We start from the raw sequence: 22,676 nt of genomic DNA, 5'->3' as shown, positions 1-22,676 counted from the left end.
GCATCCTCGAATAAGAAAAGAGCAAATAACAGCCTTGGCTCTATCAAAAAAATTTTTCTTCCCTGCTCTCCTTGAGACTATACTCAATACTTTGTTTCTCCCTAGTTTATCGATGTGCTTAATCAACTAAAAGATCGGAAAGAGCGCATTTATTGCCCTCTCTAGGGTTGTCAACAAAAGAGGTGTGAAAGAATCTATGACAAAGGAGTGAGAGAGGAAAAGACACTTAAAGTGAATACGACGGAGGTAAAAGAGAAGTTGCGTTTTTGCACACTCTACGGAATTTACATGGCGTTTATAAGGTAGTACGATTGGAAAAATGCTTCACTGTTCTTCTTTTGAATGATGTGAAGCTTACGAGTTCAAAGGATCCGATGCAATTCCACATCAACAAAAAACGTTACAAAAAAAAAAAAATAATATATTAGCAAATTCTTTTTCCGCATCATATACGATGTTACAATATCTAGAAGAATTATTCTTATATAATGTTTTTTAAAATATGTCCAAATTACATAATTTAAATTATTTTCATTAGTGTTAGAAAAGTTCATTTTTATAATTTTTATATACTTAATAACAATCACCCTATAAAGTCTTACTTTATAAAATAATAATAAAAAAATTATTTTTTCAAATCAATCGTAGACATAATATGAGACTACAAATTAATTAATTGAATCTTAGGATTTTTCTAACAAACTAATATGTTTAAAGTATTATCCTTGAGCTAACATCCTTGATTCCATCTCTAAAATACCAATTTATTCACTTTATAACATTGCTAAAAAAAATTGTTTCAACGAGAATTAATTTAATTATCATACATGCATTCAACAAGAAATTTAGCTTATACATTTTATGCTAAAAAATTTCTTGCTATCTGTTAATTCTACATAAAATAGATACTAACAGTATTGATTTAATAGAAACAATCGATCAGCTAATTATAAAGCTTTTAACCATTAACATTAACACTAGCATATAATATATCTTTAAATGAATTAAAAAATTTTGAAAACCTTCTAATGTATATAAACATATTTTTAAATAGCAACTTCTATCAAAATCAATGTTTAAATTAATATATTACAAAAAAAAAAAAAAAAACACACACACACACATTTAGATGTAAAATAAATACAGACAATAAATAAAATGTTGTAATATCTTTACGTTTTATTATAAAGAATGAAGCGTATGTTGTGGAAAATGAATTTCCGATGATATGTATAATTATAAAATATATTTGATACTAAATAATACAATAAAACATGATTCTTTTGAGTCACAGAGATCAAATATAGTTTTCTCAAAAAAATTAATATTTTTAAATTGAATGTTTAATGGTTAAATCTTAATAAAATTTTTCGATATTACTCAATATGTTTAATATTATTGAAATATTTTAATAGTTTAAAATTATAAGATAATATTTATATATTCACTTGATTGATTATAGCTATATAATAGCAATTTATTGTCATATGCAACAAGCAAATATTATCACTATCATTTACTACACTTTCTCAAGACATAATATATATTAATGACATGTGTGTGTGTGTGTGTGTGTGTGTGTGTGTGTGTGTGTGTGTGTGTGTGTGTATTAGTGTGTGCGCGCGTGTTCGTGTATTCCTTTGTCATTTGTACAATAATATAATTGGGTTTTATTTTATTTAAAACTACGTCACAATTATTTAAGAGGTTATAGCAAGATGTAAGGTTTATTCAATGTTTTATGATCTTAGACAACTTTGATTTATAGTAAAACTAAAATCTATGGTAAATAAAGTTACAAAGTCGAGGTTCGTTCGAGTCTTTCATTCGAATTTTTATTAAAAAAAGGCGAACGAAAGTAGTTCCCATTGAGTTGCTTTAACACAAGGTCACATATTATAAACATAATTATCGATTTATTAGTTCAATATTTGAAATGAATATATTTATTTATTTACTTATTGAAGCATCGTATACATAAAATATTTAACTAATTTGACGCTCAAAATTTTATTGAAGGTTGACAATTAAAATTTATTATGAATAACATATTATATATCACAATATTCAATTTACGAGAGTATATAGAATAAAAAAATACATAAAATTTATGATATGTATATAAATAATGATATTTATACTTAGAATGCGGTTATTAGATTGTTGACATAAATGGAGAAAAAAAAACATTTTAGCGTATTTATAAGTGTCTTGATGTTAATATATTAATCATTGAATGATGCTATTGAAATGATTACGCAAGCTACAGAGGATGTAAGTAATTATATTATGCAGAATGAAATGAAGGAGAAAAAGATCGTGTCTTATGAGAAAGCAAGGAAATTATGTAATTCTTCTTTGACAAGATAATAATAGAGAAATTTTTGTAACTGTCTATAATATAAATCCTTAAAATTTTTCAGAGACAGGATCAAAAACTCATGCGTGACGGGGAATATCATTTTCGAATTTTCAAAGTAAAATTATTATGTAAAGATTAATGAGCTGACAGTAGAGCAGGATATATTCTTACTAATAAATTAAATTATCTGGAAAAGAGTATTAAAGATATTACCATAAAAATGATTCATATCAAGTTTTGTGTCATTAGCTAAATAAAAAATTTAGAATTATAAAAAATTCTACTTAAAAAATCAAGTAAACTGCATTTGTCAAATTCGTTGATGCTTAATCGCAAAGAAAATGTTACTAACCTCTTTCAAACAATATTACAAACACATGCTCCACATGCTCCACATGCTCCACGCGCGCACACGCACACACACGCACACACAAAATTATACAATGAAATATGCAAAGCAAGCATAAAGAATTTATCAATCTAGAACTATATACAACATACTTTTTTGTTTAAGTAAACAACTGCAAAAAATTAATTTAAAACAATCTTTTAAAAGTTTCACAGTTGTCTTACAAGGATGTAAAGGAAATTTTTGTTCTTTAGATTAATATTACGATGGATTAAGCCATTTTCAACATAAAAGCGGCTTTTCGTGTTATTGAATACTGAATACTGAAAATGAATGAAAACTCAATAATTTGTTTTAGTAATGAATTTTATAAAAAAAATTTTAATTTACAAATGTTTACAAATAATAATATAATATACAAATGACCCAAGTATATAATAACTTTAATAACTTGATTTCGAGCCTCTGCAGTGGTATAACTATTTTAAATATACATTATGTTTAATAATTACAAAAATATAATTTCCCCTTTCAGAGATATAAAACATTGTTGATTAAAATCGATATTTAACTTATATGAAATGTTCACAACCCTATTTCACAAACATAAATATTACGTTATTTTAATAAAATTTATTTTAAATTAATTTATCTTAAATAAGCTACACTCATATATCGTATTTATTCAATTCTTATTGATTATTTATATTTATGGATTTGCTTATTCTCTTCTAATTTATTTCCTTTATGTAAAAACCCCTAATAATTTAAATTAAAATATAAATAGAAAATATATTTTAATACAAAGGATTCGTAATCTCAATACGAAAATCATTACTCTACTTACATTATATTGTACATTATAAAATAATATTATTTAAAGTTTATGTTAATATTTTCTTACGTTGACCTCTTTAATGTTGAAGAATTTGAATTTACAATTTTTCTAAAAATCTAGAATAACCTCCCGACGATAAATTTAAAAAAATCCATACGTATAAAGCATAATTCTATAGCAAAGAGTGTATATATTGAAAAGAGAATTTCGTGCGAAATAAATTCAACGAGTTCTATTCTTTTTGTGTACATTTAAAAACGGAATATCGAATGTTTGTCAATAATGGGATTTTTATGCAATATACATTCATTGAGAGCACACAACTAGTTAATTTTGAGTAATTTGCTTTAATAAAAGCTTCAACAGTGGCAATATATTAGAAACCAACTTTTCATTATGTAAAAATAAGCAGAAAGTAGGTGAATCGAGGCCAGAAATAAACTTAATTATTAAATGAAAACAAAGAGAAAATTAATTTGTCTTTTACAACCGCAAATTTCTTTACAATGAGCTAATCGCAAGCGTACAGATAAAATCGGCAAGAGTTAACATATTTTCCCTTAAAGAATAGTATGCTTGCATTTACAAATAGTATAATTATATGTTATTTTTGTTTCAATTGTAATTCTTATCTGTGCTTGTCAAAATATGCATAAGATAGAGAAATACGTACTTTGATGAAATGTGAGTTAGAGAATCAAATGTGTGTTTCCTTATTCTTCTTCGTATTGTTGTTTGTAAAATAAACTTTACAAAAAGGATTTTTCTTTAAAAATAAAAACAATTGTTTAATAGATGCAAAGTTGTCGAACCAACTTATTTCGAATCGCTTATAAAACTCGACTGACTCTTAACGATGACACAAGATATGAAGGTAAAAATTATTGCGAAATCGAATCGGTATCAATGTAACATTTATAAGACACACGTGTTCATAAAGTCTGAATAAAAAATGTTATTAAAAATTTAATATTTAATATCGTGCAATCTTTAATGCGAGATTTTAGCATTAAGCGACATTAAGCACACAAGCACACCGTATTTAAATTTAAGGTATGCCTCCATATATTGTAGCAAAAGCATATCCGAACAAAGCAGTAAGCTTTTTTGATCCATGAATTTGAAAACGAAATTTGATAAAGCTTGTAGAGTATTTCCTTCAACAGATTGAACTTGATGGGATTGATATATTTAAGTTATACAATAAACTAATTGGTTTGGAAATTTTTTTTACTTCAATTTTATTATATTCTAAATTCTTTAATACTGCTGTAGTTTTTGTACAATTTATGCTATTATTTTTGTTAAAATCAAATTGAAAATCGTATAAAGTGAACCTTATGTATAAACACGTGATATACAAAATAAATACCTTTTATGCTAAATTTTTCAATATGGATTAAAATCAACAACATAGATTTTATTCTAGTATTATACCAATATTTTGTACGATAAATGTTTCACAGTTTTGTTTATTTTTTATGTATTCGAAAGCAACGTATACTACGACTGAAAAATCATAAAATTAATACCTAATGGAATTGAAATATCGAATACAATAATAATATTTGATACACAATAAGACTTGCTCCACAATGAAAATGGTTTCTTGTCGATTCAATATTTATGAAGTTTCAATATTATGTGAAAAATACTTTATTAAAAATAACAAAAGATTAGCTAATAAAAATAGTTAAATTTTCTGAAGCTATGAAGCCTGACGACGAGTCAATTATTGCTTTAACGTATTTTTTCAAATACGTTTTTATTGGAATTTTTCTCTTATGCATTCAACGGCATTCATTTTCACTGACCTTTTTTTATAGATCAGACCAGTGCTGAGATTCGCGCTTGATTAAGCAAAATATCGATAGTCTGGAAAAAAAATTGATAACAAAAACAACGTTTTCCTAAACATCATCAATTCTTATTAATACTATTCAAAATTTTTCTCCAAACAATGAGAATTGTTAAATCCGAACATTTATTTGATACTATTCAGATGATTAAAATTATTACATTTAGTAGAATTGAAAAATTAATCGATTAATAACAATAACGGCGACGACGACGACGACGACGACAACAACAACAACAACAACAACAACAACAACAACAACAACAACGTGAATACGTATTATAAAGTGATAAATTAGCTTTTATTTGCAAATTCTAAAAAATACATTTGTGTAATACGATATAAAGGATAAATATAAATTCAATTAAAATTTTTTTGTAAAATTAATTATCAATATTTTTCATTTGCAATCGTTTCAATTTAGAAATTTATGAATATTAATAAATTATAAAATATTTATTTAAATTTAATCATAATAGGTTTAATTAATGCCACGAATGCTAAACTATGCAATTTAAATATTTCAATATTAAAAATGTATTCTTATATAATCCACACGTTACAAGTACTTAATAATTAAAAAATTTTATGTCTGTGTGTGCGCGTGCGTATTTAATTACGCATAAAAGAATTTGCATCGATTTATAATAAGTTATATTAATAATTACTCTAATTGTAAAAGGATATACTTCTTTAAACCTTTGCTGCATTATTTCATTGATTCATAATTTTATTACGAAGAAAAATCAAATCCACACTTGTACCCATTTTGATCTTGTTAAACGTAGAATACAATAAAATTTTCCGATTCACCCATTATATACGTTACTCATAACAAAATGAAAATTCTCACATTTCTTTCATTTCCCTTAGTTTTACGAAGAAATAAATTAACATTTCGACACCGAGAAATAACAACGTCATTATCATCGAGATGCATTGCATCATACCCTCAATTCGCGTAAAGTAAGAGACAGAAATAAAACTAAACGAAGAGCAGTGTATTTTCCAATGTAATTCGCTAGAGCTATTAAAAACAAAAACAAAAAAAAGCGCAAAAAAACAACTCGAAAATGTCCCAATTAACGCAAACAAAAAAATACATCAAGAACAGTCACTTGCGTCAGGGAATAGTCGAGCGAACAGTCCATTGTAATAAGTTTGTCGCGAAACACGTGAGCGGTAGGAGGCGGCAAATGAAGAAGACAAACGTACGTTCGGGGTAAAAAGTACTGATGAGCCAAACACCTGAACGAATTCACACTTGTGTGTGGTACGAATACCCGACGATACTTACTTACACCTTGCCCGGACCAAAGGTGATAAAATTACGCGCGGCAGGCGCATCTTCCTCCGCACATACCCTCACTGGCGAATGCTACAGGTGGCCTGCATTTAATACTCACAAAGCCATGCGAGTGTACTCGAGCCTCTGTGCATGTGTGTACACTGTCCTAGGCATTGCTTTTCGAATGTTGATTTTAGAGCGGATTCGCCTTCAAACGAATTCCCTATCTCTGGACACCTGTTAATTCTCTTTTTTTCGGAGTCATCGGGTCTACGTGTATTTTCGTTGGATGAGGCTGCCGAGGGTAATCGCAAATCGCGGAGGCAAGTTTGTCAAGAGCAACAAAAAATATGCAGTCAAATACGCAGTGAGACGAACGAACCTTAAGATTTTATAAAATAACAAAGCAGAAACAGTCTCTAGATTAAATATCGATGAAAAAAAAAAAAAAAAAAAAAACTTATTTAATGAAGTAATTTTAAATTTGAAGCTTAAATCAATACGCAATTTAATATATTGAATATCAACATTTGTTCTTAAAATAACTATTTTATGTGTGTTTATGTGAGAGCGCATGCGCGCGCATCTGCGTGTCTCTCTTATACGAGTAAGTTTTTCATTATATTACAAAATAATACGCCAATGATTTTTCACGTAATATTTATATATACATTTTTCCATGCTTGTATAGATAAACAATTGACTTTCAACATCTAAATATAAATATGATATATGAATTCTGTACTTTTAGAAATCCCATTAGAGATGTCATGTCCTAGTTACTGTTAAAATAAAAAAAAATAAATTATAAAAAATAAAAAAAGTAGCCATCAAAATAACGAGTAACGAAAGATCTATTTGAACTTATTTAATCAAGAAATAATTATCAGGACTAATAGAACAGATGTAAGCTTCATTTCATTTATAGCCAATACAATAAAATACATCGTTTCAAAATATAACAAATCGTTAATTGTGTTAATTTATAGCCGATAAGAATTAGTTTTTATAAACGTGTACAAGATTCTTGATGGTACTCAGGGGCAAAACAACACTATACGGCTGGCGAATGAAAACTGGTGTAAAAAAAAAAAAATTCCCTCAATTTTACATCTTACACTCGGTTTTCTTTGTCCATTCGCGTTAATTGCAGAAAACAGTTCGGAAGACCAAAGAGACAAACAAGGTAATAAAAATTGCTATGTCACTATCCGCGTAAATATTGTCCTAATTAGTTGGTCAGATTGATCTGATTTCATAAAAAGAATAAAAGCCGACAGAACATTTACTCTCATTCATTGTTGTTTAAATGCGACGATCACGCATACATGTTTTCGCATACATTTTATTATCGAGCCAATGACTTTGTCGTTATTAAAAATAATTTTAGTTTTTTATAACGATTAACCAGACGAAAATGCCATTCAATTACATAAATTTTATAATATACTCGATCCACATGCACAGCATTAAATTTTACATGAGGCAGTATAGGCGCATTATTAAGCAGCGATCGTAAAATGCCATTTGGAATGGAACGACTACCTTGAACTCAAGGAATTAGACTAGTCATTGTTGATCAGTGGTTAATAATGCCGAGACTAGCAAACATTCGTCAGAATAAAATTCAGAAATTCATCATTATGAAATGTTTCATTCGCTGGGCGTCAGGTTCATTACCAGCACATTATAAAAGGCTCGAGCGAGCGCCAAAATTATAAAGAGAAAAAGTTTGCAAGTGAGATAAGCCGTACTCCATCTATTTTCGTGTAATCTAAAATTAACCTAATCCTAACACGTGCACAATGCAACACTCGGACAATAGACGAATCAGCATTTCATCCCCAACGCCAATAGAGACGATAGCATACCAAATTTAGTTTCAGTCTAAGTAAACGTTGTCGTTCAACTTTGCCACATGCGAACGTAAATATTTTATTGCGACGCTATAAATATAACAATTGATAGTAATAAGCTATTTAAATTACACGATAAATTAGCATTTTGTAGCTGTATACACGATTCGTCGTATTTCCACTATTGGATTGTCTCGTTTATTAATTAATGCATATTTTAGAAATCTAAATTTAATATGCTTGCTGGAATCCAAGTGTTATCAACTACTAACTTTTAATAAAAACTTCCAGTGTATTTATGAATTTATGTCACAGCTTGACCTCGAAAAGCATAAAACGTATACCAAATTTATTTATCGTTGTTAAAATATAATAATGAGGTTAAAATAAAATGAGATCAATACCGCAAAATCTTGACTTTTATTCAATTAAATATGATAATTTCTTTAACTTATCATTCATACACGATATTTTAGGTCTGGATTTTTGTAAAATTTCATTATGTGCATTTAAAAAAAAAAAGTTTAAAATGCACAAGTTTTAATTCAAATTTATTTTTTGTCTCTTGTTAAATATTATTTTACATTATAAATGTATTGATTGAAAAAAAAATGTACAATTTTCTTAACTTTGTTCCAAGGCAAAACTAAAGTTCATTCTACCTAGAAATTGTACCCGCCATAGTTATAAAATATCCAAATACCATTGGCACTTGCGGCAATATAATAAATAATTTATTGCCATTAGTTAATTTAAAATCACAGAGTAAACTATCCCTACACATATTTATGGTTGCCATATTGTCAAATAACTACTATTCTAATATTAAGTAAACAAAAGTGTCAGTATGTATGCCTGAAAAATATTAGCAAACTTCATTTGTGTAAACAAAACTATTATCTGTATCCCAAAAGTATAATAAAAAATCATTAAAAAATTCAAATGTTTCCGAACGATTAGAAATTATAATCATAATAATACTGATTATTTGACAATGCCGATAATATGTTTTATGTACGTTGTGTGTGTATATATATATATATATATATATTATTGCTAAAATTATAAATTAATTAATTCTATATGAGTATAATACAAGATTACTATTAGAATAATATAATTAATTTTAAATTAAAAAAAAAAAATTTATACAAACATGCATTTTGTTTTACATTTCTTACGCATATCTTACGGACACATGTCCGTTTATTAATTGAAAAAGATAATAAGGGGGACTCGTTAATTGACTCTTCCATAGATTTTTTAAAAAATATCCTGTCACTCAATGTGCAATTTATTTTCATATAGTTTGCGATTTGATTCAGATTAATACGAGATAAGTGCAAATAATAAAGCGAATTCGTTTAATTTATACAATAGTAAACGTACGAGTGCGTGCACATATAACGATATGAATAGAAGTAACAAATCCTACTTCGAGTTTTCCTTTCTCGATTGCAATAACTGAACTGATGTATAAAAACCACAAAATAATCTCCTCGTTCCCATTGGCGAATCTATATATTACAGTTTTAACAAGAAAAAAACTGTTGGAAACATCGTGTATGGATCAATATCGTCCGCTCATAGAATACGTTTTCTGACAATTTCACCCTCCACTCTAAACATTTATTATTAAGCTTTTAAAATTCATAATGGAATATCAAAATTTAATACAAATTGAAATACTATATCGCAAATGTTAATTAGAATTGATTCGACAGTTATAAACAGTTTTCTTGCCAATTGCGATAAGCATTAGTGTAAAAGGGCATCCAAGCGCTTACGTCCATTTGAAATAAATGAAATTTAAACATTAATCGAATTATGCAATTTTAACGAGATTGGTGCATAATGATTGATCAGATCATAATCTGATCATCCTTGATTGACCAGACGCCTCGGTTCCATAACGGCAGGATCTTACTATATACCGTGCAACATTCCATAATCTCGTGTATTATATATTCTTTTACTTCGGTTTTACTTAGAAAAGATTTATGTTGGCTTTATCTTCGAAAATCAAAAGAACCTTTGAAGCTTGACAAGATTATCAATTTTATTTCGAAATCCATTAAAATCTCTGTATGAACTACATTTCAGATGTATTTTCTCGATAATAAAATTGTTAAATAACTTTTGCCATTAAGATTAACATAGTTATTTAATGCATTAATAATTAATTATGCATTAATATTATATTAAATCAATCTCATCTACTATTGTATTAATAATCGAGTGATTTTAAATATTTTCTTCTCTAACAAAGTTAGAAGAAGAAGAAGAAAAAAGGGAAGTATCGAGTTAATTTATGATTATATTATTCGCTAATATATTATTCAACAGAACTTTATAATAATACAATTGTTTGCTTCGATATGTTAAAGAAAGGTAAATTTTATAATAAGAAGAACTTTTTATTAAGTTATTAATCGAGAATCCCTACCGCTAACCTACTTTTTTGTAGCGATGTCCAGTCTATGTTGACAGAATAGTGTTAAGAGCTCAAACCTACAACCTGTCAAGCTGTTTCCTATAATCACTTAGCTTTATCACAATGTATATAAAAATAAGCAATATCTAAAGTGCGCATTAATGTATCTCTGTGAAAATTATTTTACGTGTAATTTAATCAAATATCAGACATATGAAAAAAAAAAAAAAAAAAAAAACTTAAATGACGTATCATAAAATGTCTATTGGAAATGCATACGTAATTGTTTTATATGTTTGCGCAATGTATTATTTGTCGTGTGGTAATAGAAATGTTGCGTTCGTTAAATATTTTTATACATAAATTTTGCATAGGAATATTGTTATATAAAAGCCACTTAATTTTTCAAATGGTGTCAAGACTACTACTGCCTTTGCATTTGGAAAGCTGTAACAACTTAAAAAACATATATCCAGTATGAATAAGTATTACAACTAATAATAGGAAGAGAAATCGTAAGCTAAGAATTATAGTAGAATGAAAAATTAATTGCCAAATGATTATTTGAAAAAATAAGTGAATAATTAATATTTTATTAATAATTCATATTTTAATGAACTACAAATATTTGTGAATAGTTAAATTTTATAGAATATTGTTTTCTATAATTTTGAATCAAATTGTTAGTAGTAAGTTATTGTTATGGTACAATACACAAAAATTTTGTTCGAAAGCTCTACTAATTAGGAGGAGTAGCTTATTATCATAAAGTTTATATTAACAATGAGTTTTAAAAGTCGTCAATTTTGTAGTGCACTAGAAATTTTTTAAAACGAGCTCATATGACGGTTTCCTTTATATCCAATCGATGCGTAATAAAGTTTTTATATGCAAATTTTCAAATTTTTTATATTCAATAATTTCATAAGAAAATAAGATTGTTTACACCTATTGTTAGAATGCCGATATCTAATTTACAAAATTAAAAATCATAAAAATAACAAAAGAAAATAAGTAAGTACTGAATTTAGAGAATTTCATAAATTTATAAAATTTAGTTTTTATTATTCCATATATCCATGATATTTATTATATCACGCATACGCGTGTGGATCTGCATGCACCTACTCGTGCAGACAGACAGAGAAATAATATTTGATTTTAATATCTTATCACGGATTCATAAAGAGCATCCGAACAACTCAATCTAAATAATTTCAATAATAATTATGCAAGTTTCATTTTTCTTTACAAAGATACATTTTTCCTTTTGCTAATTGAAATGGCTGCACCATTCGTAATTTTAATAATTCACGTTAGCTTATTGCAGTTTGTCGAGCACCGCTATCCTTACCGCTAGATATATGAAAACTTTCAAATTTATGTATTTATAAAAATTTATGATAATTACCTACATTGCACACAAAGCTTCGGAATACTTAGATAATAGAACTTAGCTGTAAATTATTTTTTTTTTTATTTTTTTTTTTTTTTTTTTTTTTTTTTTTAAATAAATACATAAGACACGCATATTAATATGTACCTGCCAATTTAGTTTAAGTCTTATAGAATTAAAAATTAAATCTAAAAAAGAAGTTTTTTACCCTACAAATGGAATAAAATAGCTATTTAATGGATGAATTAGCGTAATCGAGATAGAAGATATTTGTTCCGTCAAATTAAATTTACCTCACAATACTCATATAATAACATTAATTCAATATTATTTAGTAATTGTAAAATAACGATTTGCATTGCCTAGTAAAATTCTCATTAAAGTACTAATAATTTAGCCAGGATAAATTTTTTTCTTATTGCACCATCATAATATAAAGATCCAACAAGGATGCAGCAGGCCTCCATTTGAAAATGGCTATTGTAATTCATGAACTATTTGAATGGCGTACACTTTGGTGCGCTTGGAGAATATTTCCTTGCCTTACTCTTTCTCTCTCTCTCTCTCTCTCTCTCTCTCTCTCTCTTTCATACAGGCGCGCGCGCGCGCGCATACACGCATACTTAACGACTGAATAGTGCGTCACCGAGCTTGGAATAGCGGCTGATGTCAAGCTCGCAGATTACTTGAGAGACGGTCGCTGCTCTGTTCTCTTTCTTCCTCCTTCGCACTCCTCCCACCCACATGATTCGAGGACCATCTTTGTCCTTAGAAGAAAAAAGGACAAATAAAAAAATTAAAATAAAATAAAAATCGCAAGCCCTATTGACGTTGCTTTTTATTTCTCTGTCGGCGGAGTGTCTGAGACGCTGTAACCCACAATTTAATACGATTCACGATGGATTAGGATAGTTGCAGGAGTGGCAAGAAAAAAAAGAAAGCTCGATCGACATTGACCACTTCCTTATTCTTCGATATGCCACGGTTCATGGACGTCTTTGTACAACTGCAAACATTTTTATCGATCCTAAGCATCACTCGTGCGATACACAATTACCAAGAGCCTAAGAGTCAAAAGAACCCGAGTGCAGTAAGGAACTTCACTTTTGACGTTTGTTCATTGGATCGATAAAGTACCATCAAAATAATAATTAAGACACTTCGACGATTTTTAAAATTAATTCAGCGCACGATACTTCTTCAATTCATGGGATGTTATTGCAATTTAACCGGTTAAAGTGATTAAACAAACAGCTACGTTCGACCAATAGATCTAAAATTTAAAACGTATTTAATTTTAAAATATTTTACCAAGTACAAATATCCGGAGATTGTACCTTACATTCTTCATGGCCCCTTATTAAACTTGATAATCAGAGCATGATAGGACATAATATAAATATCACCAAATTTCCACGGGACACATGAACGTGACTGTTATACTACAAACGATGAATTATGTATTTATCCAGCAGTTACCCTCGCTATGATAGATCATTCAAATATACTTAATCTAAAAAAACTCTTCTTTTTTTTCATTTCGTGTTTTTTTTTTGTTTTTTGTTTTTTTTTTGTTTTAATGTTTTTGTTATGTAGCAAATATTTCTACTTGTTCCAAGTCTTTACTGAAAATAATCCTTATTCTTGTTTTTTAAAATGATCATTGGAATTATTTTTAAAAATCTTATCGTGGCAAATATTAGCATCATCAATTAAATTATTGAGTAATAATAAGCAAGCAACTAGAGTAATGATATTCAAACACTGACGAATGATTCATGCCTGCGAACTAGACTGTTTAGTTAAAAAGCAAGCAAATATTCTGTTCTATTCTTATAAGATGTGAAATTAGTTATGAATATTGTGCAATTACTAAGCATTCAACTCTAAAGAACTTAATATTAAAATTCCAATTTTATTACTTGTGTTTAGCATCCTATTGCGCAAGTACTTCTTTAAATGTTACAAAATATATAATTATAGTCTATAAGTTTATGTATTAAGTCTTTATATTAATTTATAAAACATATAATTACAAACAAAACAAAAAAAGTAAAAAACAAATAGTAATTTAAAGAGTATAATTTGAGTGTATATGAAACACTCATATATAGATATATATATATATATATATATATATATATATATATATATATCGAAAGTTTAGAATTGATTTATTATTTATCATGTTTTCCTGAATTTCGAGCCAAAGTTCCTTGGTTTCCTGAATTTAGAAAATGGAATGTGCACAGTTTTGGCACCTACCGTAATTTTGAAATTAGTATTAAAACTTGCACGTATTAGATTGTTATTAGGATTTTAAAGACAAAAGTATGAACAAAATTAATTTTCACTCTTCTCTCACTATCAAATTTATTTTAATTGATTTTGAAAAATTAGATGGCCCAGGTTAAAGTCAAATGAAAAATCTGTCGATAATTAATAAATATATTACGATACATTGTTGTAACATTTTGTTATTCTTAAAAATTATTTTATTTGTAATAATAAAATTTAGTTAATAATACTTTTACTTTAAAAACAAATGAAACGAGACGTATTTACATATCAAATTTTTTTAACTAAAATCATATTAACATTTAATACATCTAAAATATAAATGGGAAATAAAGATTTTATTCACAAAATAGCTTTTCATAAATTTAACAATATTGGCATGGATTTACTGAAAATCTAACTGTAATAAATAATAATCCGATTGCAATGTCACTTTACAAAGGTAATTCTCCGAATAGGATTTACCCCATACTGGCCCATACAATGCACCTGTACAGCAGTTATTAATTACAATCAAATTTAACATCACATACCGTTTCCCCAAACTTAAATAATTTATAGCTGTACTCGAGCTAATAAACATTTGTCTTGAATCATCAAGTTTTACAGTGGACCATGTAACATTAATCTAACATAAAAATAATCTTCAAAACAGTAGCGAGTCACGACATCGGTTTAATAGCTCGTGAAGCATACGGAAATGGATGAATAAGCATGAGATGCTTCACACAAATTCAAGCGAATACAGAATTTATACGCTAAAGCAGTTGTGTCGCAAAAATAATTATACTAAAGCGAATCAATACATTTAATGCTCAACAAAAGCTGACATGGAGCGCAGAAGAGGAAAAAATGCTTTTATTAATTGATTTCCCAAGACGAAAGTTTTCAACTCTAGGTCACATCACTCCCTCGCTCCTCTCTCTCTCTCTCTCACCCATACAGTCTGTTTATCTATTTGTCAGTTTCATACCGTTTTACTCGACATATCCGACGTTCGTACTCATTCCCTTTTTATTTTAATGCACTCCGAATATATACGAAGAAATGTTTTGTAAAAGTGCTTCATTTGATTTAAACAATTTATAAAATTTTAGTAGAAATCATCGTCTATACATAAAAAGAATATTAAAAGTAATATTTTAAAAATTTTGCCTTATTAAAGTCAAGAATTTTTAAATTTGGATAACACAATCGTTAGCTGTGCACATGAATGTCGCTATCATCCAGCTTGCCCATGTATCAGTACATTCTATAAAATTGTGAACTATATATGTACATAAAAAAAAAACATTGGCTCACTAGGTATGTGAACTACTTTGCAAACTCGCGGTTAAACAACTATTTTCGTATACCTGCATACGTGCAAGCTGCTTATTACTTTGTTTAGCGGCGAGAGACGGCATTAGCACACATACATACAGAGTACTGCATGCAGTCTTCTAGGATAAGATGCAATGATTTAACAAATGTATATAATTGTGATTAGTTCGAAGTCAGTGAAGGAAGAATATCATCCAGTTATTCACCCTTTTAAAATTGACGTATAATTACAGCATTATCAATTGAATTATTAATGCCTATCGCAGTAATAAATAATAAATGAGAATGTTGTACGATTTTATTTTAATATCAGAAAAATTAAAGCAAAATGGAAAAAAAAACAAATAAATAAAATAAATAAATCCCCCCCCCCGGCCCCAACACAGACATATTGACACATGAGAATATTCAAATATTAATTTTATCAAAGTATTTTTAATAATTGATATATATCCCGAAACGAACATAATTTTCAGTTAAACATTATACTTTGCGCATTATTATAAATCATCGGATTATTTAAAGTACAAAAGTTCTAAAAATAAATATTCTAGTGAAATACACTGAAATGCAAGAGAACAAAAAAAAAAAAGAAGAAAATCTAGGTAATAAAGATTTCTTATCTTATCCGTCGATATTTTAAACTGATGAAAAGTTAATTTATTTTTGTATTTGAAACATAATTTTAAATTATTTCCGTTACCTTTTTTACATTTCACATTCAATGCTCTTAACAATATGAATATAATCTGTATAATTGTTCTGAATATAGACTCTATACATAACTGGACGTAAAAATTTGACAGTAAACATTTCGAAAAATCTAATTTTAAATATAGTTTGATAGGATTGAGATCAATGGCAATAATATTTCTAAGTATAAACAATTTACTTATTTTATTGCATTAGAGCATTAAATAAATATTTAATAATCAATTTGAAATACTCTATCTCTCTCTCTCTCTCTATCTCTCAATATAATATTGTAAAATATTTTATATTCTTTTAACTAACGAATATCAGCAATTATAATGATTATTGCAGCAACACCTTTACGTACATTTGAAAAATTGTAAAAGAAAATTTTTTTCTGTCATATATAAATATAATGGGCGTTAATGTATTCATACGCAATTAAAAAAAAAAAAAAAAAAAAAAAAAAAAAAAACAATTTATTTATGTGCCAATGATTTCATATATTATTGAATTACGTAAATCAATTCTACATATTTTTAACTTAATGAATATGTTTTTCACCTAATCAGATATTTTAAAGACAAAAAATATATGAAGTTTCGAAAAATGTCGTTCTTTAGAATGGATGTAAATACGTAGTGTTTGTACGAACAATTTCATTTAAAAATTTATGAATGCATTGTTGAATTAAAAACCTGAAGAAAGTCGGACACCAATGTTAAATCGCTTCGTAAGAATCATAAAAATGATATCAAAATATAATTAATATATAATCAACGTGATATAATTCATATTAAGTGCAGTGTGAAAATTATTCTACTTAAAAAATAATTAAAAAAAAGAAAAAGAAAAAAACTCCAAGAAATGATTCATTTAAATATACTTATATCAGCGAAGTAATGAAATCTTGTAAATCTATTAAAATATCCAAAATTATTTTCCAAATTATCACTCTGCGCAACTTTTATTTCAAATTTTGTACTCTCTACGTTACTTAATAATTGTCTTCGTGAAATAAATTAATCGATGCATAAATTTATAAATATACTCGTCGCTTCAGTCTCGATGCTTAATTAATTATAAAAAAAAATTTCATAAATGATTGCGATTACTTCAACGAATTTACAGAAACACAAAATGATCTATGTTAATTTAAATATTACACATAAGCATTACAATAATAGAGAAAAAAATGTTATTACACCTTTTTAGCTCGATAAATGATGTTTTATTTGAAAATCAGAATAAAAATAGGTTACTAATTTTCGAATAAAAAATTCTATAGATAAAATATTAATTCAGCCAATATATGATATTAAAATAAATTGGGATTGGATTTAATTGTTAATAAATTACATTTTGAAATAATTGAAATAAAGATGCAGCTAACATTTAAATCTTCTTTCTTCAGTGAGACGATAGAAATTTTGTTGTAATTCAATAATGCAATAGATATTTCTTCTGGAAATGATTGCAAGATGAATGTGACCAATTTTACCTCTTGTCAATGAAAATATTTTATAAAAATAAAATTATGAAATTATTTATTCGATGGTAACTTTATAAGGAAACAATGGTAAGCGTGGGATGCACGCACGTTCAATCTTAAGTCAGTTATTTATATGATTTTCGTCAAATGTTTCCATTTTAATCAGCCTCATTTTAAAGGAAATTAAGGATAATTTAACTCACTATAATGTTCTGTATTTTTTTTATAAAAATATATTGAATATGAATATGCAAAACAAACTATTTTTACGTATTATCATGTATGTTAGTCATTTATTAGCAAACATAATTTATATGATCATATATTAATTTAATGCTTTCGTGAAATTTTATTTATTTTTAATATAAATACATATTTATGGCGAAAATCATAATAAAATCATATATCAATGAGTAAAATGTAATAAATGTACATAAAGAAAAACTTTGTATTTAATGATTTTTTTTATTATCTTCCAGTATATCATGCTCAAGAATATTAAAACATTACGATTCTTTCACTTTCCATAAATATTGCCGAATATAAAAAAAAAAGAAAAGAAAAAAACGAAAAGAAAATTCGTAAATATTAATACAAATATATAATAGTTTTTTTACTATTTTAGAATTTTATTTAATAATAATATTAATTTAATGATAATAAATTTATATAATAATAATAAATTTAATAATAATTTACTATTTTACTATTTTTTAATTTATTTAACATTTTATGTAAATCGATAAAGGCATGGAATAAAGACAATTTGCGCGACGAAAAGTATTGCCGATACAGAAAATATTTATTGGAGCATAATTGGTAGGTATGTCGTATTCCATATTCGTGCAAGTTCATTGCTAAACGAGACAATTGATAAACAATACACAATACAAATATTCTTATATATATAAGGACTCTTTCTCAAGTAATGTGATTAACATCAGATCAATAAGTTTTTATTTTTTGAATGACCATTAAAACTTGCATCTTCACATATGAATAAAGTCAAGATAAAATATATTATTATATTAATTCAAATTTGTTAAATAACAATATTAAATATGAGAAAGTGATAAGTAATTAATTTAATATTTGTTGATATAAATTTCAATGCCCAATCGATTGCACGTAAATATTAAAAAAATTTCTTCAATAAAATTCTTTACTAATTTCACTAACACTAATCTCTTCCACTGCTCAGATAAATTGTTACAACACTATCGTATAACTGCGCCATCTGTTGGCCGAATATTCTGTCGTGTTATCGCAACAGTTTTTGCTCTCTTCGGTATTTTACATTTTTCTCCAAATTGTACAAGTTGAACTACCTTATGGACATCCTTGGCCTCATAAATATAAAACTTTTACTAATATTAAAATCAAATCGCTCGAGCTCAGTAATAAGCATAATATGTCCATTTACGTATTCGTGTGTGCGTTTTTTTTCATTTTGGGTGTTCCAATATCGGCGCAACTCTTATATTACAGCAATAAGGTTAGGGTTAATCGCCTGTTAAGTTATATATATATATATATATATATATATATATATATATATATATTTCGTTTGATGTCTTCTCATGACTATGGATAGTTAATTTTCTTATTTTCTCTATCGCATTTTCCCTTTTATTTGGTACATTTTTGCATAGTTTATATGAAAATTAGAATCTTCGTTTCCTTCCCATCTATTGGCTTCACTTTCTCTAGCTATACATATTAGTTATATTCGTAAATGAGAGGGGGGGGGGAATTATGGTATACTTGTATATTTTTGACTAGCATTTGCATTATTTGCAACACATAATTAAAACTAGTTTCATTCAGTTTATCCTGAATAATTAAAATTTTATATAATGCCTAATCAATTTGTACAATCGAATCGTTTTCGATATTTTACATTTAATTATACATGCTTTATATTATATATTTAATTCAATTTATCGTGGCTTGAATTAAATGTTAATTCTTTGGACTATAGAAAACTGTATTTTTATATTATAAAAATGCCTACTTTATTTACTCTACACCTTCACTTACAAAAGACTTAATTTACTACACCAAGTCTATCTTTTTTTCTTGTTTTTTTTTTGGGGGGGGGGAGGGGGGTGCCTTTAATCTGTTCACTCTCTCTCTCTCTCACTCTCTTTTTATTTTTTTTAGTTTTTATCATTTAAGCAAATACAACAAAGTACACATACGATTAGGAAAAATTGACGAATAAGTGTTGATTATTTAAATTCTCATTTTATATAAATGTAAACTAAACGGAGACAATAGAAATTAAAATGCCGAGAGTGCTTTGATAAAGTATAATGTATTTTTATTACAAAAACAAATATTTAATCATACAATTTGACACTTTTAACGGAATTTCAATGCCCTCGATTGAAATATATTGTAATTAATTGTTTGATTAATTGCGATAAAAGCTGGCAAAGAAACACGGCATTGGGTCAGTTATCTTTTTTTATATTTCGGAGATACGCATTTTTACCACAAACCACGATAAGTCATAGCTTTATTTCATAAATATAAAGAATATCAAATTTTTATTTGAAATTCCATGATTATCAATATTATAATCATTTTATTAAAGTGACTTTATTATAAGGAGGAATGCTTTTGTATGAAAAAACCGCGTGGTCGCTTCATTACAACTTTACTTTACTACTTTATTCATCTCTTTTGTATACGTGAAAAATGAGGATAAAAACTATGAACCGCCGGATTCACGTAAAAAATCGTCGAATCGAAAAAAGGACAATAAAACAGATTATATACGTGAAAAAGCCATTAATTTTCCATGAAATCCAAACATTTTCCTCGTGCAGAATCCATTATTTCGCCTGCGCTCAGTAGTATTTGGATCCATCGCGTAAAAACGGTGGGTGTGCGAGCTGCCGAGGAGGGGAGAGAAGAGAAGAGAAGAGTAGAAAGGAGAGGAAAGGAGATGAGAAGAGTGGAGAGGAGAGGAGAGGAGAGGAGAGGAGAGGAGAGGAGAGGAGAGGAGAGGAGAGGAGAGGAGAGGAGAGGAGCGGAGAGGAGAGGAGAGGAGAGGACAGGAGAGGACAGGAGAGGAGAGGAGAGGAGTGGAGTGGAGTGGAGGAATGGAGAGGAGTGGTGGAGAGGAAAGGAGAGGAGTGGAGTGAAGAGAGGGGGGTAGAGGTCAAAGTACACGATACACGAGAATCAATTTCGTTTTCACTCCAATTCACTCAACCAGGAAATATAATAGCAAGTCACAAGGAACCATCGACTGCTCGTTGCGTAGTAAAAAAGATCGTACGACGGCACGAAGGCGAGATCCCGTGTCGTTGAAATTAAAGAGGTAGAGGTAGAGAGAGAGAGAGAGAGAGAGAGAGAGAGAGAGAGAGAGAGAGAGAGAGAGAGAGAGAGAGAGGGGTAAAAGAAATTGTCAGAAAACGGTCTACCAGCATACACCATAAGTGAGAATTGAGGTGGCGTGAGAGCGTGTGGGTCAGCGCGGGTGGGAGGAGGAGAAGGAGGGGCAGGCGTTCGTGGATGATCGTCTCGTGCATGAGATAATCACGAGTCACGAGAATCCTCTCCTTTTCGCCGGTGAGCTAGCAACATGGCCGCCATTTGGCAGAGGCAAGCGGGCGCTGACTCCATCTCTTTCTCTCTCTCGATCTCGCCCCCGCCATGGCCGCCGCCCCTCGCCGCATTCCCTTCTTTACCACCTCTTCCACCACCCCCTCACTGTCCTCGTCCTTTGCAGTCACTCATAGCCGCCGCCGCCACCACCACCACCACCCCCCCGACCGAACCACTAAACCCGTACCCACTCATACCGCGGAATTTTTAAATCTCTCATTCTCTCTCTCTCTCGTTCTCACCCACTCTCTATCACCGTCTTCTAGCTCTCTCTTCTCCCTGGCCGATACTTTATGTCGCCCGCTATTATTCGGCTCCTTAAGAACGCGCGGGCCCACGTACATATATGCCTAGGTTTTCGCGCTCGAGCGCGATAGCGTGCGTCATTCGTCGTTATTCCTCCCGCGACTTATTACCTCCGCACGCACACGCGCGCGCGGTCGCCCCCTCGGCGCTTGCGCCCGCCCCGCTCACGACGCGCACATCCTGCTCCTCCCGGCCCCGTCCTCCTTCAGCCCCCGGTTTCGCGCGCGCGTTTTACGCTACGCGCTCCATACCTTCCTCGACGTTTTGCGAAGGTGAACGTGAGACCGGAGAAAAAAAGAAGCCGACTGCCCTACTCTCGCCCAACGTGTGCGCCGCGCACGAACGCACACGCATGCAAAGCCCGACAAGGCGAGGCGACAGAAAGGCGGCGGCGCGCATCAATGTGGCGCGATGCCGCGATGCGATACTTCCTCCCTCCTATCTATCGGTTCGCCTACATGGCGCGGACCATCCGAATATCTCCGGGGTTCCTCTGCTGTGACGTCACATGCAGCGGGCTAATTATCACCATTGGCCATGATTGGATGGGCAGGGGCAGGGTCAG

At 29.3% G+C, this 22,676-nt stretch overlaps 1 protein-coding gene across 2 annotated transcripts in view; it reads right to left on the bottom strand.

Moving 5' to 3' along the window:
• The window catches only part of 14-3-3zeta (tyrosine 3-monooxygenase/tryptophan 5-monooxygenase activation protein zeta), a 60,853-nt gene that overhangs the window by 37,187 nt on the left and 990 nt on the right, over positions 1 to 22,676 (bottom strand). The window lies entirely within an intron of this gene.

The sequence above is a fragment of the Ceratosolen solmsi genome, unplaced genomic scaffold (assembly GCF_000503995.2).
Source record: "Ceratosolen solmsi marchali unplaced genomic scaffold, CerSol_1.0 scaffold27, whole genome shotgun sequence".
In the NCBI taxonomy this organism is placed as follows: Eukaryota; Metazoa; Arthropoda; class Insecta; order Hymenoptera; family Agaonidae; genus Ceratosolen; species Ceratosolen solmsi.
The sequence above is the reverse complement of the archived record's forward strand: the minus strand, read 5'-3'. Positions and strand labels throughout refer to the sequence as shown.